The sequence below is a fragment of the Apodemus sylvaticus genome, chromosome 7, assembly GCF_947179515.1.
Source record: "Apodemus sylvaticus chromosome 7, mApoSyl1.1, whole genome shotgun sequence".
NCBI classification, from domain to species: domain Eukaryota; kingdom Metazoa; phylum Chordata; class Mammalia; order Rodentia; family Muridae; genus Apodemus; species Apodemus sylvaticus.
The window spans coordinates 67307664-67326793 of NC_067478.1; the positions used below are offsets into that span (position 1 = coordinate 67307664).

Here is a 19130-nt window from a genome sequence, read left to right on the forward strand (position 1 = left end):
GATGTGTGTGTGTGGTGTGTGTGCATGTGTGTGGTGTAGTGTGTATATGCATGTACTTGCTGTGGTACATGTGTGGAGGTCAGAGGACTCTCTTGTACAGTCAGCTCTCCTATTTCACTTTTACAGGGGTTCTGGGGACTGAACTCAGGTCCCTGTCTTGTGCAGCACTTTACCTGCTGAGCCACCTTGCTGGCCCCTCTACATTATCTTTTGATGCAGGGTCTCTCACTGAACCTAGAGCTCAGCTGCTAGCCAGAGAAGCCCAGGGACCACCTGTCTCTGCCTCCTCAGTCTGGGGTTCTGTGGGTCCTGGGGATTCAACTTGGGTCCCAATATTTACATGGCAAAACTATTATTGATTTCATGATCTCTCCAGCCCTTGATCACATTAAAATTCCTACATTAAATCTTTTCCTGTTGAAAATGGTTACCCTATTCCTGTTTCCTGCTGACTGATACAGGATCTTCTAGACAGCCTGACAGTTAGAACCGCTGAGCTGACAAAATGGACTTTGAACTGCAAAGTCACTAGGGAGGTGCCACAAAGGAAGCAGAAGAATTGCAGTTAGTCACCAGGGTGACCCTGTGTCCAGGGTCAGGAGGACTGTCCCTACTGCTCTGGCTCTCCCCAGTTCTTGTTTCTTAAGCTGTCTTGGATTAGGGTGAGGCAAAGTACCTAAAAACAGCATTTAAAGAGGTACTCAGCCTCTGGGTCACGTGAGGTCAGGGTCAGCCAATGAGGAGTGCAGTGTGTAGACCTCTCTGTTCTCTCTGGAGGGCTAGCAAGCCTGCCCCGCCCTGTCCTGGTCTGCGCTTGCCTCTCTGCATCCCACGTCTATGCCAAAGTCTTAGCCTTGGAATGGAGGATCACTAGCCCCACATTTAAAAAGAGACCCCACCCATCATGTCAACATAGCATCCATGCAGCATCACTAGGAAGGGAGCTGGGACATCAGTTGGTAAGCACTTCATGCCAGGCCCCAATCACAAGCCTGAATTAATGAGGGAGGAGGGAACTGAGCACCACACCCGCTAGCCTGATGTGTCGAGAACAGCGGTCTTCAACCTTCCTAACGCTGCCACCCTTTAATACAGTTGTGTTGTGGTGACCCCCAACCATAAAATTATTTTCATTGAAACTTTATAACTGTAATTTTGCTACTATTATAAATTCAATGTAATCATCCTTATTTTCCAATGGTCATAGGTGATCCCTTTGAAAGAGTCCTTTGACCCCTCCCCCAGCATGGAGGTTATGACGCACAGACTGAGAACCACAATGGTCTGAAGGGATTACACATCTGAAGGAGACCTGGGATGTTGAAGGTTTTGACAGGAGAACCACTGGCAAATGGCCAGTCAGCAGACAGACCGGGAAGAGCCTCAAGTTTAATAGAAATGACAGAAGGACAATGAGTGGCGAGGGACTTTCTTCATCTGTCAGACTGCCGGAAATTAGAGCCCGTGATCCTGGCTGTGGCAAGCAGAGCTAAAGCCCTCTCTGATGGGGCGGGGGGGGGGGGGGGGGGGGAGGGAAGGAGGGAGACCTGAGCAGAGACCAGGGGAACTCTTCACTACAAGGAACAGAGTGCCTCTCTGGGAGGTTTCTCTTGCGTCTGTGACACCAATAACCTGTGCACAGAGAGAAAGGGTACAGTGTGGCTCTATAGTGACAAGTCTTACCTTAGTCTCAGACCTGCAATGTGACCAGAGTACCTGGATGTGGTCAGGTCTCCTGAGGGATGTGAAGGGTGAAGAGACACTACAGCGTGCTAGCTTAAGAACATTTCCTCATCGCCCACAGCATTTTCTAGTCTGTCCTTTTCCCAAATGCTTCCCTCTCCCGCTTCTCCCTCTCCAGCCCCTTCCCTCAGCTCCTCCTCCCCATTCCATCCCCAGCCTCACTGGCTTTCCTGTGAGTTCCAGAATGACTTAATGCTATTTCTGGCCCCAGAGCCGTTGTGCATGCTGTTCCCTCTCCTGTGGCGTCTCTCCCCCACTCTGGTTAGAAGAGCCAGACCCCTGAGCTCAACCTAGCTGCTGTCGTCCCAGGGTGGTCCTCCTCAGCCCTTCCTTCATGGTTGCCTCTGTGAGCAAGATCACGCCTTTCCCCTTGTCCAGCTCTCGATTTACTCAGAGACACAACTGCCTGTCTCACTGGAGGTTTGTCACAGGACTGTCACCCTACTCAGAGGCTCCACAATCACGGGTTCAACTCCATGCCCAGGTACAAGGCACATCCATATGAGTGAGTCACTTTAGAAAAGGGTCTTCCAGAGCAGTGTTGTTTTCAGGGGACTGCAACTCAGACTGGCCCACGTCCGCAACCTCATGAGATCTGCCACCAGGTTTAGCCAGCTAAACCACTCCAGTTCTACCCTTTGGTGGGGTATATGACTATTGTAGGTCCGTGTCACTATGGTAGGAACAAGTGTTACATCAGACTGTAACCGTAGAGGAGGTAGGCACCAGATGTGTGCTGACACTCGTGTGGGCACAGTTTTGGAACCAGACATGGCAGGAACTGGAGCAAGAGGGGGAGTGACCGCTTAAGGGGATTTGGTGACACACAGAAGTCCATTGGCCTGGATAAAGAAGCAGTAAGATCTTAGGAAAAAGAGAGGACACACTATTTGAAACTGGAGGAGCATGCCGTGTGGTAAAGGCTAAGAGAGGCTGTCACTTGAGATGACCTGAAAAATAGAGATGCTCTCAACAAATAGGTGATGCAGCAAAGGATGGATCAGGCTGCAGGAAGACACACGTGGCCTTGCTCCTGTGCAACGGAAGGGCTGACTTAGGGCCAGGAGATGCTTCAGAACTGCTATGGGTCTGTGGAAACACTGTTCAGCCTGTGCAAGGCCTCTGGGCCTGTAGTCTCCACCAGTGAGAATCTGAAGGGACAGTAAAGTTGATGTTCTTTCTTGAAGCCATTCATTTTGGAGGAAGCTTGCCGAGCAGCGGAGGGTAACTCGGACAGCCTCGCGGATCCTGCCTTCTGCACCCCTTCTGCTTCCCTTACACTTACCCATAGCTGACTGACACCTAGGGCTGCCTTTGACCTAGTGCTGTCTCACCCTTGATCCAGCTCTTATTTGTTTATGGACTGTGTCCTGATGACCTTGTCTTTGACCTACACAGGCTGACCCTGCCTTTAAGCCCTTATACCCTAGACTTAGCTTTCTGTGGAGAGGTCTGCCCAGAGTTGAATAGAAAGTCCCTGTGGTCCCTCTTGTAACCAGTAGGAGTCAGGCATGCCAGCTCATGCTATAATCCCAGCTCTTGGGATTTTGAAGCAGGAGAATTATTATAAAACAGAGGCCAGTCTTGGCTACATAGAAAGTTCCAGCAAGCCTGGATATAGGATGAGACCAAACCAGATAGCAGATACAGAAAGGGAGACTGGGTTGGCCATCATATGAGGGCATTTCCAGTGGAACTCTGGGCATCAGTGGGTCTTGTGCTACTCTGAAGTAGATGGAGATATTTTAGAAAATTAGTTTACAGACAGATCCAGGGGCAGATCCAGAGGAGGTCACAGGAGAATGCCCTTTCTCTGGGCAGAGAAGAAATCCCTTCAGAACTTCATGAAGAAGCAGAGGAAACAAAAACTCACTAGCAACTGGGTATGGCAGTGCATGTCTGTAACCTCTGCACCTAGGAGGCAGAGGCTGGGGTGGGAGTGGAGGCAGGAGAATCTCTGTGAGTTTGAGGCCAGTGTGGTTGACATATTGAGTTCCAGGCCAGCCACACTCAAGGGTAGTGAGAGCTGTTTTAGAAAGCGGGGTGGGTGGCTTGAGAGATGACTCAGGAGTACTTGCTGCTCTTATAGAGGACCTAGCTTCAGTTTCCAGCACCCACATTGCACCTCACAACCATCCTTAACTCTAATTCTAGGGAATCTGACTCTCTCATGACCTCCACAAGCACTGTGTGTACACAGTGCACGTACCATGCAGGCAAAACACTTATCCACATAAAACAATCTAAAATTTAAAAAAATCACACTAGCGAAACTCAGGAGGGGTGTGCCTATATCATTCGATACATCCTGTAACCTCATGAGGCTCGAGCTGTTTCAGATAAGCCAAGTCCCTCACCTCCATCCCAAAGCATCTAAGAAGCTATGGCAACCGAAGGATTTGTCTGATTCAATTGGAGGCAAGTGAGGCCTGAGCTGATGTGGATGATTTATTGTCTTAATTACCTGCTGACTGTAAATATCTGTATTTCCCCGAAGAGAGACTGGTGCAGACCAGAATTTACTGGGTGTTACATAATATCACGATGCAGCCTGAAGCTCCCTAAAATCAAACTCTCTCTCTCTCTCTCTCTCTCTCTCTCTCTCTCTCTCTCTCTCTCTCTCTCTCTCTCTCTGTGTGTGTGTGTGTGTGTGTGTGTGTGCAACCTCAGGTCATTGTGCCCCCTCTCTTGTTGCTTGAGACAGGGTCTCTCACTGGCATGAAACCCACCAATTCGTCTGGGCTGGACAGTGAGTCCCAGGGTTCTACCAGTCTCTTATTCTACGGCACTGGGATTACAAGTGTATTCTACCATACCTGGCTTTTTTTACGGTCCTGAGGATTGAACTCAGGTCCTTGTGCTTGCATGACAAGATTTTACTGTGGAGCTATGGCCCCAGGTCCTTACCCTGGGGCTCCAGAAAATGAAACATTGTGAAAATCTTGAAACATTTGATTCACAAATATGGTATAGTAGACCAGTGCTCTCTTTTATAACGCAGGTCAGGGGAAACAAGGTTCTCTGAAGCCCTTGCCTAGCAAAGCTAACAACAGAGGTTGTTCAAGTAGAGACTTGAACTGGGAGCCGTCTCAGCCCCAGGAAGCAGAGCTGCCTCTTCCGTACATGTGGATTCAAAAGTCAGAACCACCACATGCACTCCTTGCACTGCCACGACCTTCTGTCCTGGGGTTTGTTTGTCTTTTAAACATCAATATATTTGGGATGGGGTGGCAAATGTGTGCTCTGGTGCTCGTGTTGAGGTCAAAGGACAACTCACAGGAATGCCCTGTGGGACATGGGGACCAAACTTAGGTCACCAGCTCTGCAGCAAGCACCTTCGCCCTCTGAGCCACCTCACAAACCTCCTCCCTTTGGTCCTTGGTGGAATTATGGCCCCAACTTCTGCCAGCTCTGAGCTTTGTAGAGCCATTTCTGTTATTTCTATAATAAACTTCAGAAAGCTTTCTGTGTTTTTGGATGTTTATCATTTCTGGACCCAGTGGCAAGCAGACATTTATCCACAGAAAGCCTGGAGTTTAATGAAGCTTTTGTACTGCAAATATGTTCACAGGCTGGAAATAGAATAAGCCCTTGGGCGTGTCTTCTCATCATCCCCCTTCACACCATCCCCCTCTCCTTCCCTCCAAGCCCCCACTTATCCAGAGTCTCTGCCAGCGCTCCCTCTGGTCCCCTTCTCACCCAGTAACTGATGCGCTCAACAAACACTGAGCCCCATTTCAGCTGACAATGTGGCAGGCGAGCTTTTGTGGCTTACTAGGCAAGCTGATGGAAGACTGAGGTGTTGTTTGCTATGAGTCGTGAGACAACCAGCTCTCTGTATTTGGAACCTCAGCTTAACTGTGTGTGAAGTTAGGGATACAACTGACAGAGCTTAACAAGTAACAGTCACAAGGTGCTAAAGCTCACATTCACAGCATCCCATGATAAAAGAGGGTGTGGGTTTTGGCATGGTCTGACCCAATCAGTTTCCTTGATTATAGTCCTCAGGTGCCTTGCTTCTCGATGACAAAAGAACTGCATGTACCACCTGTGACCCTAGAAGAGAGGCGTCTATTTCTAGGGCTAAGCACAGTTATCAGAATGGCTACTTATAGCCACATCTGTTCCAACTGAATCTTCATTGATTCCATCAAATACAAGCGCAGGTTTCAAGGTGATTGCTTTAAGCCAGGGTCACCCGAGCTGGGCAGAAGACTTAAGATTTCCCAAATTGTCTTGGAGCAACTAGGCCAACCCCAGGAACTGGAATGATAGTTAGGTCTACGCCAGCTACACATTGAGTTGGAGCCCAAATCTGTCTCAGGAGCCGTGAGGTTCTGTCCTGCTCCCTGTTTGTGTCTACAATTCTATCTGAGGACGCAGCTTTGTGGAAGCTTCCTGCTGCCATTTCTCTCTGTGGTCTGGGCTTCATTCCACCATCAACTTCAGATTTTCTGGAACCTTCCCTGAACCTGTGGGCAAGGGGATGTGGCAACCCAGGAGCAGGGCACTGCTGGCTTGTGATGTCTTCCTGAATGCAGTCTCTCTAACCACAGGGCTGCCCCTTGGCCTGGTAATCGAAGGTGTAGAATACCAACATGCATGCAGCTTTTCAGAGTGAAGGAGTGTGTGGCTGGCTGTGAAGACCTCAGCCATCTGTGTGGAATACGCTCTCATCCATTAATACTACCGACCCTCAATTCCCAGAGTGAGCTCCAGCCCCCCCCCCCCAGCCGTGTTCTAAGCATATCCCATTGTGTGCAAACATTATGTGTATATACCAAATCCTCCTTCATACATAATAATTATAACACAAGCGTGCTTGCTGGGGAGGAATAAACAGATGCCTGAAACCAGGGAGGGCTCTGATTGAGCCGGCCTAACGGGATGAAGCTTGCCTCGCTATGCAATCCTAGACTGACGGTCTGAGAAACAGTCTATGCCAGTGACTTTGCTTTTATCTTTGTGTGTATGCATGCATTTATATGTATGATATGTGTGGATTTGCATGTGGAAGTGCAGGTGCCTGTGCCACAGCGTATGTGTAGCACTCGGAGCACAGTGTGGGTGCCAGCCCTGGCCTTTTACCTTGTTTGAGACAGGTCTTTCTCTTGTTCTGTTGCTTGTCCTTATGCCAGGCTAGCTGGCCCGAGACAGTCCAGGGATACTTGAGCCTGCACATCTTGCCTCACCATATGGGATCACAGGGTTATGGACACACAGTGCCATGCCTACCTTTTATGTGTGTGTGGGGGGGGGTCTGGGGATTCAAACTCTCAGGTCATTTATCCACTGCACCATCTCCCCAGCTCACAGATGATTTAATGGAGAGATTTTATTTTATTTTTATTAAGCTTTGACCAAATAGAAAATGTGCTTGAGAAAGCCAAGAAGTAAGTTGTGAAATAAAATAATAATTCATAAGGCTGAACATCAGTACTCTGAGCAGCATGACCATGAACAGGAATGCAATCCAGATAACTCATAAATTTGAATTTAAATGACACAGTCTGAAGTAAATCAACAACAGTCAGAAAATAACCTTACATAAGGGCAAGCACATAGCACCCGGCCTAGTATCATGGCAGTATATGGCAGTATATATATATATATATATATATATATATATATATATATATATATATATATATATATATATATATATATGCTTTGCCCGTACATTCCAGCTCCAGCCACAGGTTGGTAGAGAATTTTACATCAGATGGAGACACTTTAATGTAGAAAATCAAAGGTCAGAAAGACAACTTCTGGCTATTGCATACATGGGGGAGAAAGAGCTTCTCTCCCTATAAGGAAGAAACAAGGGAAGTGAGCTGGTGTGTCTAGAACTTGAGAACTCACAGAAGAACCTCAGAGCGGGGGAGCTGCTGGTTCAGCTATTGCTGCTGTGGAAGTGCTTGCCAGGAGAGAAAGAGGATCTGACTCTGATGGCGCTCCCAGGCTGTGCGTACTGGGGTGGCTGGGAGCAGGGGGTGCAGGGGAGGCTGGGCAGGTCCCTGCAGGTTGCTGGCCAGCCAGGCTAGCCTAGTAGGAGAGCTCCAGGCTGGGGAGAGGCTGTCTCCAAAAGGTGGCTGGCACTCCTGAGGGAATAGTGACACCTGAGGCCTTTACACACACAAGCACACATATGCCCATGCACCACATACACATACACACACACACACATACACACACACACACACACACACACACACACACACACACACACACATATACACATGCATACGCGCGCGCCACAGAAGAAAGTACAGAGCAGAGAGCTAGATCTTAGAGTAAGCTGACATGTTGAGGGTGTGTGCTGGGCTTGGTTCAGGAAGTGGGATCGGCTGGGGCTGCTGGGCTGAGGTGACCCTGTGAGGAACAGAAAGCAAATGGGTCAGATGTGGCCCTTCTCCTGTGTCCTATCATCTTCCTCCTCAGATGCTCTGGAGACAGAGACTCATAGGGAGCATCTGGCCCCTTTTCAAGAAATTCCTCCCTAGAAAACAAAGTATAGATGCTAAAGGCAGACCCAGAGTTCCCACTTAAGGGTTAGTAAGTAGAGCCTTGTGCTAGCTAGAGAAAAAGGCACCTCTGGTAGAATGGGCCACGTCGGAAAGCATGCGTGCGAAGTAGAGTAAGGGGCTCAACCACGCCAGGGTGTTGGGCTCAGCAGAAGGATGATGGATGGTCGCCCACCCCTAATGGCTCCTAGAGTAGCTACACTAGTGTATAGGACACCCCTGTATCATCAAGGGTTGTGGTCCTTAATCCATCAGGCTACTTATATATATGCACATGGAAACAGTATGTACAAATCTGCCATATGTGTGACTACAGATACATACACATGGACAGTTACCCCTGAACACAGAAGGGAACTAGCCACACTGTTGTTCTATTTCCTGCCCTCTGGCTTTGGATAGTGTGTCAAGAGACATCTCCGCTCCTGGTGTGTTTGTAACACTTCTCAGCAAGGACCAGGGGCTCCAATGTCTGCACACAAGGGTAAACGAACCTAGGCCAGGAGTCATTTCTGAGGGTCTTGTGCTGAGGGACAGGGTGGGAAGAACAAGGAAATTTCAAATAGATCTTAGGGAAGCCGGGAGGTAGCACTTTCAGAATTCTTCAGAATAGGCTTTAAGGTGATAGCCAGGAGGCTGGCAACAGCCTTAGATAAGCCTTCCTGGAACTAGATTCAGAGAGCGGGTGAATGTAGGGGGGATTCTACCAGTAGAGCCAAGGAACTCAGGGCTGGAGAGATGGCTCAATGGTCAAGATGGCTTGCTGTTCTTCCACAGGTCTTGAGTCTGGTTCTCGGCTCACAATTGCCTGTAACTACAGCTCCCAAAGCTCTACTACCCTCTTCTGGCCTTGTGTGTATGTGTGTGTGTGTGTGTGTGTGTGTATGTGTGTGTGTGTGAGAGAGGGAGAGAGAGAGAGAGAGAGAGAGAGAGAGAGAGGGAGAGAGATCTTTCTTTTTTTAGGGTTCACTTTGTTTAATGTTAAACAGTGAAGGAAAGAATCTGTCTATGGTATCACACGCGCACACACACACACACACACCCTTTAAGAAATAGAAATAGCCCAGCAGAGGTAGCACACTCCTTTAATCCCAGCACTTGGAAGGCAGAGGTAGGCAGATTTCTGAGTTCGAGGCCAACCTGGTCTACAGAGTGAGTTCCATGACAGCCAGGGCCATACAGAGAAACCCTGTCTCAAAAAACACCCAAACAACAAAACAAAAAAACCAAACCAAATCAAAACAAACCCAAACAAAACAAAACAACAACAACAAAAAGAAATAGAAATAAATCTTAAAACAATAAATAAAAAAAGAATCCAGGAACTCCCTCCTGGGAGACACTCATGAGTGGACATTGGAGGGCAGGTCCCAGAGGAGAAGGTTTCTGGTGTGAAGAAGGCTTTGGCAGGAGCCCACACAATGGCCATCCTTGGCCAGGGGCGCCATGAAACAGTTGTAGCCTTGGGGCAGGCAGTTCGATGAAACTGGAGGCACTTTCTTGTGAGGGCCGAGCGTGAGCCTCCACTGAACTAGTTGGAGGATTGTAAGCCAGCTGTGGAGAGTTCTGAGCAGCTTACAGCAGCATACTTATTTAGCCATGGTGCTGATGAGGAAGAGGGTTAGCCACCCACCCCAAGATAAATGCTTTGTTTATAACTCTGGTCCTCCCTAAGTCTTCCCATCCCACAGTACTGACATCTAACCGCAGAGCTCCAGACTGAATCCCCCAGAGCCCTTGGCCCTTCCCTTTCCTCTTCCTCAAACTGCAATCCATCAGCAGGACATATAGGATCTACCTCCAAAACATCTCTCGAGCCTGTCCATTTCTCTCTGCTCCCTACGTCTACCCTCCTGACCCCCACCTGCTCTCCGTGCTCCCTGCTCCCTACACCTCTCTGCTCCACCCCATCACTAGGCCACTCATCAGGTTTCCTTGGTCAACTGTCACTGTTCCCAGACTCTTTCAACTCTGTTTTTCCTGCCAAGTCTGTTCTGTACAGCAGCCAGAATGGCCTCAAAATACAAATCTTCTAAACAAAAGTTTTTAACTGCTTCCCTTTCCTTTCCTTTATCTGCAGAAGAAGGAGGATTCGTTTGGCTCATAGCTGTAGAGGTTTAGGTCTATAATTTCTGGGCTTCCTCATGTGCTTGGGAAGAACACGGTGCCAGAAGAATGGAGAGGAAGAGGCTGGTCACCTCATGGCAGATGGAAGCAGAGAGAGAAGCTCCCATCGTGACAGAGAGAAACCCAGTGGAGCCCTGAATGAATCTTGTTGTCTAACTCCTTACCCTGGAAGCAGGCTCCCACGATTGCAATCCTTGTCTTAAATCTCCATTTACCCCCCCCCCCCCCGGCCCACCATGTTCTAATGGTACGAGTTCACTCCTGAGTCTTTCAACAGGTCAGGCTCACTCTTGACATTGCCTTGGCAGTATCTGTTGGCCCTGTCCAGATGGCCTTCCCCACAAAATGGTCATGACTGATCTTTCTTGTCAGCCAAGGCCAGCTCACAGTCACTTTGTTAATCGAGGTCGTCCCTGGCCAGGTAGGTCTATACACTCTCTCTGTCTCCATCTCTCTGTCCCTATCTCTTCATCTCTTCATCTCTGTCTGTCTGTCTGTCTGTCTGTCTGTCTGTCTGTCTGTCTCTGTCTGTCTCTGTCTATCTCTCTGTCTCCCTGTCTCTCTGTCTCTCTGTCTCTCTCTGTCTCTTTCTGTCTGAATGTGTTCAGGGTTGGCTGGTAGACAGTTCCCAGGGGTAGAGGTAGGGTGCCTATATCTGCCTTCCCAGCACTGGGATTATAAACCTGTACCATCATGCCTGGGTTTGTTTGTTTGTTTGTTTGTTTGTTTGTTTGTTCGAAATGTGTTCTAGAGACCAAAGTCAGGTCCTGGTACTTGCAAGACATGGACTTTTCCAACTGAGCTTTTTCCCCAGACCCTGTCTGCTTTATTTCACAAAGATATTAGTTCAACCTGGAGTCAAAACTCAGACCCCCTCTTGCAGGCTGGAAGACTGTCTGCAAACTGATCAAATCCCGTGTGGCCCAGTATAACGTGATGGCAGTGGGTACCATTGCAGGAGGCTCACTGCAGACCTAGCTGGCCAGCCTACAGCACATCTCCAGTGAGTCCTGAGTAAAAGGACCTCAGCCTGCTCCAGGCAGTGTATCTGTTGTCACATGGACAGCGCCGGCTACCCACCACCTAATGTGTGATTACACCGGAAACTGCCCAGTCCTCAGCAGAACAATGAAGAAAAATTTGGTTCCTCGGCCTACCTGCCGGAGTAAGTAGAAACAAACATGAGGTTGGAAATATTTTTAATGTGTGTATTTTCTTGGGTCATTAAAGGAGAAAAAACAGGCTTTGAGTGGTCTGAAGCAAACCACCATCCAATTTACAAGTAGTTATTGGGTTCTGGCTGTGGCCCAGTCATCGGAGGCCCTGGGCTAGTTTGGGGCAACTGGGGTCTGATGAGGTCTGTCTGATCATGGAACTGATTTCTGGAAAGAGAAACAGGATAGAAAACGGTGGGGGGGGGGATCAGAATGGGGCTGACACAGAGATCCAGGGATGCCTCTGGCTACGTATTGGGGTGCTCATATACAACCGCTCCTAACAGAGAGCAGTCTGGGGTGTTCAAACCAAGGTGCTGGATGGGCAATGAGTTTCAAGGAAGCAAAACAGAAGCCAAAGCTTTCTGCTGGCAACAGACATGGAAGGGCTCCAGTCCTTTGATGGAGCCGAGGTGCCGTAATGACCATTAGCACCTCCCTCCAGCCAGATCTACTTTTCTCTCCTCTGCCTTTCCCACTACTTCCTTCTCCCACCGGAGAGAGCTTAGCCATGCCTCCCCAGCCCCACCAGCACCCTACCTGGAGGATGTGTGATTATCTCCAGCAAACACACACCAGAGGCAGTCTCTTGGCTGCCAAGCACACTGGCACCTTAAAGCTACAGCTTGGAAAAAGCCCATGGTTGGTGTTTGAGTCTCCTGCCTCATTGATGCCTTTGGAGGAGGCAGCACATGCTGCCTAGAGAGATGGAGGGGTGAAGATGCGAAACCACAGGCTGGCTTGGGAGCGGAGCTGGGGAGGCTGAGCAGCTCTGTTCTATGCCTAAGGAACACACACACACACACACACACACACACACACACACACGAGAGTGAGCGAGGTGGGTAGGGAGTCAGCGCCTGCTAATTCGAAGTTAATTTTGAATTGCCTTGAAAATCACCACACAGCATCCAGTTCTGCCTTCCATGGTCAAAGAAAGCAGCTGCTTTTTATTCTTCTTCAGGACTTGTTTCCCGCACCCCAGCAGTGAGGCCAATTAGGCAGAACAGCAGTGGAAGCTGAAGTTGGTCTAATTTCTCAGCAAAAGGTCAGGAGTATCGTCTGTTGGGAGCCAACAGGCGCAGGGCACACTATGGGAGGCACCGTTCTTCTGCCTGCTCCTGCCTGCTCTCAATAATATCTCTTTGACAACTTTAAAGATGGTCTCCTAGGTGGGATTTTTGCAAACTGAGACCCCTTTGTCCTAACCAGCAGTGTTCCTGTGCCTTAGGAACAACACAAGGCAGGGACAATATGGTCCCTTTGCTCAAGGACGGTCATGGGCACAGGGAGTCTTCATGCATTCATCCATCCAGAGGCCCTGAAACACATCTTCTTATCTGCAGCTTCAGCAGCCCAGAACTGGCTGGGGAGCATAGCTTCAGTGATGTCTGCTCCTTCTTGTTTGTCTTGTAAGAAGCCACATCAGGGCGGTTTCCTCCAAGGCTTCCTACAGTGTCTCTGAGGCTCACAGGCAACTCAGTGGTTTGGGAAGGGGGTTTCTGTTGTTTGGGGCCTGTTTTGAATGGGCAGTAGGCTGGCAGGAGGCCAACTGCCCGAGAGAGGACTGGGGACTTCCTTGATCCCATGATGGGCAAAAACGTGGCAAAACTGTCATTTCAAAACTGTCAGCAGTTCTTGTTGGCAGAGGTGCAGACTTTCATCTCCAGGGCAGCTGTGCCCTTAGCATTGTGGAAACTACTTTTAGGTCGAGAAGTGAGTTCACTCCCACTGTTCTGGGAGGAACTGTGGATGTTTTAGGCTGTGGATGTTTTTGATGGGCAGGCGAGAGACCAAGCTGTGTGTGTATTGATGCCAGCATGAGCTCATGCCTGTCTGTTTCCACCTCTCTTCCTTTGTTGCTTTCAATTGCGTTCTGCTTACCATCCCCATCTCTTCTGCAAAACAAGGTTTTTTCCCCTGACCCTCCTGGTCACAAATGTCTTTTTACTCCCCTCTAAAGAGCTGCTCTAGGCTTGCCAAATAAAGGACAGAGGGAGGCAATTCATTCTGGCTCAATCTCTTGGATTATTAGGCAAGATTAATATTGTCTTAGGTCCTTGTATAGTGGCTGTCTGGATGATGATACAGCTGCCACTCCCAGAGCCCTACAGGAGGCCATAAGAGGAAGTTTGTTGTCTTGGTTAGCTTTAACTGTCAACCTGACACAGCCTAGAGTTACCTGAGAAAGAAGTCTCAGTTGAGGAACTGCCCAGATCAAATTGACCTCTGGACATATCTGTGTCAGTTGTTTTGACTGTTCATTGATGGAGAAGGGTCCCATCTACCAGGGGCAGCACAGTTCCCTAGGGAAGCAGTCCTAGACTGTATGAGAGTGGGATAGGCACAAGTTTGTAAGCAAGCCAGCAAATAGTGTTCGTCCATGGCATCTGCTTCAAGTTCCTACTTGAGTTCCTGACCTGACTTCTCCCTTAAGTTGCTTTCCGTCAGCGTTTTCATCACACACATCAACAGAAAGAAAAGTGGAACAGGGACTTCTGTGAATAAAAATGTTCTTAGGTGGCTGTGGTGGCTCATACCTACAATCCCAGCATTTAAAAGGCTGAGACAAAGAATTATTGCCTTTTGAAGCCAGCCTAGACTAGATAGTATATTTCAGGCCACCTTGGGCTACAGAGTAAGACCCTGTTTCTTAGGCAAACAAAAAACAAGATAAAAACACAAATAATAGTAACACCAGCAACAACAGCTTGTCTTGCTCCTGATCTGCCTGCACTGAAAGTCTGAGTATTGGCAGGACACGACTGGAAAAGGGTGACATCGTGCCTCCAGAAAGGACAGCAACCCCAGCAACTTGAAGCAGCAGCATCTTCTCCCTGAACTTGTGACCTTGAAGGGACAAGGAAAGGACATCTATATACTCTTAGCTCTGACTGTGATTTATCCCCATTCCTCTTGATCCTAGCTCCTGCCTCTTCCATGCAAAACAGGTATCCACAACCCTTTTGTCTTAATCTTCGCCCGGTTATTCCTTGAGGCTTAAAGGTGTTGCCTGATTAGGGGTGTAGCAAGTAGAACTAGCTGGGCGGTCTTAGACCCGAAAATACCCAAACACCTGAAACTCCTAAAACATTGGACTCAGTTGCTCCAGCTGATCACCTTACCTCTTGGCTCACCAGCCACTGAAAGAACATTGGAAGGCTACCAACCTATGCTAAAGATTGAGGAAGATTACTCTTGGGTGTGTTCAACAAGTTTTAATGATACCGTATTTCTAGGGACCATATGCAACCCGGGAACTGGGAAATTCTTATGTGAAAGTCAAATGAGAATTTGAAAACATAGTGACCTGATCCTTGGTCACAAGAGATTTTCAAGTGTTTAAGTCAAATCCCCTAGTAAGAACTCTCAGATGACCTTAGTCATTGGAGGAGTTTCTGACTCATTGTCTATGACTACCCTGTTGTGCTGGTTAGTTCGATGTCAACTTGACACACACTAAAGTCATTTGAGAGGAGGGAGCCTCAATTAAGAAAATGTCTCTATATGATCAGGCTGTGTGGCATTTTTTAATTAGTGATTGATGGGGGAGAGCCAAGACCATCCCTGGATTGGTGGTCCTGAGTTCTATCCAAAAGCAAGCTGAGCAAAGCCAGTGGGAGCACGTCGGTAAGGAGCACTCACCCATAAGATCTGCACACGCTTTTAGGCTCCTGTTCTTCCCTGTCTCAGTGATGGACCACTCTCTGGAACTGTAAGGTGAAATAAACCCTTTCCTCCCCAAGTTGCTTTAGTCATTATGTTTTGTCATGGTAATCCTAACTAGGACATCCGTGGACAGTTTGCTCAACAATAGGAGTTTCCAGTAAAAAAATAAGCGTCATGAAAGGTGCTCCTGAGTCTAGTTGACCCCTCTCTGCCTTAGGCTCTAAGCAGCTCATACAGTTCTCCTGTGTCTTTCCCATTGCAGGTCACGGGCGCAGGGGGCCTATATAAGTCCATAATTGTTCATCTTCTGCCCACACGGTTTTGAACAATGAACTAGGTGAGTAGAGGAAGAGAAGGGGGCTTCTCCTGACTTCCTAGGGGAAACCTTAATATCTACGGCTAGCCCAGGGCTCTGGGAAGGCATGGCAGGGGTCTTACCTAGCTCGATAGCCTGTTAGAGTGGCCTTGATTAAGTGTTACAGGAGACTCATTCTACAGACTTGGTCCCACCTGTGTTGGTCAAATTAAAGTGGTTGATCAAGTGAAATACTCATGGGAAAAGATTGCCCAAAGCCAAGGCTATAAGAGGAAGAGGCAGGTGTCAGCTGACAATTCTCTATAGGCCCTTTGAACGCCTGCATGTCCCGTGAATGTAGGCACTGGCTGCCTGTGCTCCATACCTTCTTTTCAAAGATGGATTGCAAACCACCTTAGCAGACAGTGTCTCCCATCAAAGTCAAGGAAGGGAAGGCACAGTGGTTACTAGGAAAAACCCTCCTTTCCTAAGTGAAAGGTCTTTCTCTTCCTGTGTGGCAGTCTACCATATGTGCAGGTCATCTGGTCATTCTCCTGTTGCCTTGCGGGATTTGAAGCTTTGAGGACTAATGTTATTGTCTCTTCCCATGAGCAATGAACTTTGGTGATCTAGCAGTCATATGCATATGTGTGTGTCTATATCTATGTATGCATATATATATATATATATACATATATATATCTTTTAAAAATCTTTATTACTTATTGTTTGTGTTTTTTGCTATTTTACCATTCTCTATATAAAAAGAATATTGTCTTCACTCCAGAGATGGCTCAGAAGGTAAAAAGCACTTGTACAAGCCAAATGACCCAAATATGGATCCCTAGGACTCATGTGAAAGCAGGACACCTCAGCATGTGTCTGTGTGTAATCCTGGAGTCATGTACAGGCCTATGGAAGGCAGAACCAGGAGAATCAACAGAAACTTGCAGGCCTATAGTATAGATTGAACAAAGGCAAAGAGACCTTGTTTCAAAGTGGAAAACTGAGGTTCCAACACCAAAAGATTGTCCTCTTGTCTCTAAAAAAGCACTGTGGAATGTGCAAGCCCAATGGTACCCAAGAACATGTGCTCATACATACATGTGCGTGCACACGCATGCACACACGCACACACACACGTGCACACACACAGACAGAGAGAGAGGGAGAGAGGGAGGGGGGAAGAAGGGAGAGAGAAGAAGGAAGGGAGGGAGGAAGGGAGTGAGAGACAGAGACAGAGAGACAGAGAGAAAGTCTTGTCTGACTTCCGGAATTCCTAACTTGTAGGTAGTGAGGGACTTGAGCCAGACTTCAGACTTCAGAGGGAGATCTTTCCCTTTTTGTCTTTCTAGCCTGCCTCTGTTCATCACAGCTATGTCTCTGGCCTGGGTCAGCCCCAAACAGGGTATGTCTATGAGCCTTCTCCACCACATGCTACAGAGGACGGAGTCTTGGCCTTCACCATTAGATAGTTTGGGGTCCCATCCAGAATGCTGGTGTACCCCCTGTGTGCACCAAAGCTATCTGTTCATCTACGAGAATGACTGATTGTTACTGCCCTCCTCTCATTTTCCCCTCCTGCCAGTCAGGGCAGCAGTAGCTTTGCCTTCTGAGAGGTTCTTGGGAAGTAACAGGCTCAGTACAAGCCTGCACCAGCCAAGTCACTCTTGTCATTGTCACCCTGTTACTCCTCTCAATGTCCTTCCTTTCTGTGCCCACCTTGACTGCCCTTTATAAGGCCTGCCTTCCCCCTTAACAGCCTGTCTATAAACTAAGTCTCTCTCTTCTGCACTGAAATTGGCCAATTTACATGACACCCCTCACCACAGTCTCTGGATGTGCCTCTAATCTAATCAGACTAATTTCAATTTCCTGGATTTAATTACTTTTAATTCAATTAATTTAGAATGCAGTACACAAGGTGATTAATTAGGAGATGTTACTGGGGGACTCGGAAGGTGAATTGTTGTACTTAAGTGTTTAAATATTATTGTGGCTGCATCCTGTAGTTGTCCCCTCACCCCGGAGGCCTTGAAAGAGGCAGAGTTCAAAGGAGCCACAGAGACTCAAACTGAAGCTCCCTGGTAAGATAATGTGGAACTCTGCCACCACAGTGCATCCAGCAAGTCTCGGGGGACACAACAAAGAACTAGGTGACTTCAGTGGCCAGTAGGTTGGAACTTTGCTGTATAAGTGAGGATAAAACAGCATTGTCTTTCACTGAGGTATTTCACTGTGGAATTTATTGTACCTGGTAAATAAACCACAGGGCTCCCAATGAGCTGTCACATACTTTCATTACTACATTACATATTTATGGATTACCTGTAATAATGTGATCTCTCTCTCTCTCTCTCTGTCTCTCTCTGTGTGTGTGTGTGTGAGTGTGTATGCATACACATGATGAGTGCATATATGCACATGTACTTGTGTTCATATGTATGGAGACCAGAAGGGGGAATCATAGCCCTCAGAGCCAGAGTTAGAGATGGTTGACAGACACCTCGCTGGATCCTAGAAGGATGCTAGGATCTGAACTCTGACTTCATGATTGCACAGAAAGTGCGCTTGGCCAGAGGAGCCATTTCTCCAGCCCTCCTCCTTATATTTTCAGACAGGATCTCTCATCAATTCTTATGCTTATCATTTTGGTTAGTCAGGCTGGCCAAAAGGCCCTGGGATCCGCTCATCTTCACCCTCTCACCCTGAACTGCTAGGAGTACAGACATGCACCGCCACACCCAGTTTTTTGTTTCTTGGGAGTTTTGTTGTTGTTTGTTTATGGGGGAAGCAAGAATCTGAACCCAGGTCTTCATGTGTTTGCGGCAAGCACTTTACTCAATGGAACCATTTCCCAATATATACACGCATGCATATACGATCTACATATACCAAAGTGTCCTTTAATGACAGGAGCATGTTCTGAGAAACATGCCATTAGGCAGTTTGGTTACTATATGAACATCTGAGGATATGCTTACACAAGCTAAGATGGTTGCTGTGCCACTGGCTGATAAAAAGTACAGGGACCTTTATTATAAATGCAGTCTGTCAGGACCTAAAGATCATTCTTCAGAGCATGGTGCTCCTATTCTACTGTTCAGAGGAAGGATGCTGGGCTCAGAGCTGCCTCTGCCAGGGTATCTGTTATCTATTATTCAGAGAGAGTAGTCAGTGAGGTCAGCATGGAACAGGTTGTTGGAGGGACAATTAGATCAGAGCATAAAGCGTCCTTTTGTTCATGTGTTTTGCTTCTTCTATTTCTGAGAGGTGGTAACATTCAGTATTATTGTAGAGCCCAAACTTTGGGCCAAGTGTGGCCAAAGAAATGACCTAAGCATCACCATGTCCTGTAGTGACTTAGAACATGACTTCCTTTTTCCTTGTTCACTGAGAGGAATCAGCCTGGTGCTTCTCCATAGTTCACCTGGAGAGCCTCACCCTGAAGTTTCTCTGCAACTGTCTCAAGGAGACACGTTTTCTGGTCACCATCCAGGATTTCAGACTGTAGTCCAGTTGGTTCCAACAAGCAGCACTAGACTGACCGTCTGCTTT

The 19130-nt window shown here is 47.8% G+C and overlaps 1 long non-coding RNA gene across 1 annotated transcript in view; it reads left to right on the top strand.

Moving 5' to 3' along the window:
• Positions 1 to 19130, top strand: part of LOC127688953 (uncharacterized) — a 48492-nt gene that overhangs the window by 14060 nt on the left and 15302 nt on the right. Inside the window, exons 3-4 of the long non-coding RNA XR_007978795.1 lie at positions 11278 to 11559; positions 15540 to 15614. This is a non-coding gene — a long non-coding RNA (uncharacterized LOC127688953). The remainder of the gene's footprint in view (positions 1 to 11277; positions 11560 to 15539; positions 15615 to 19130) is intronic.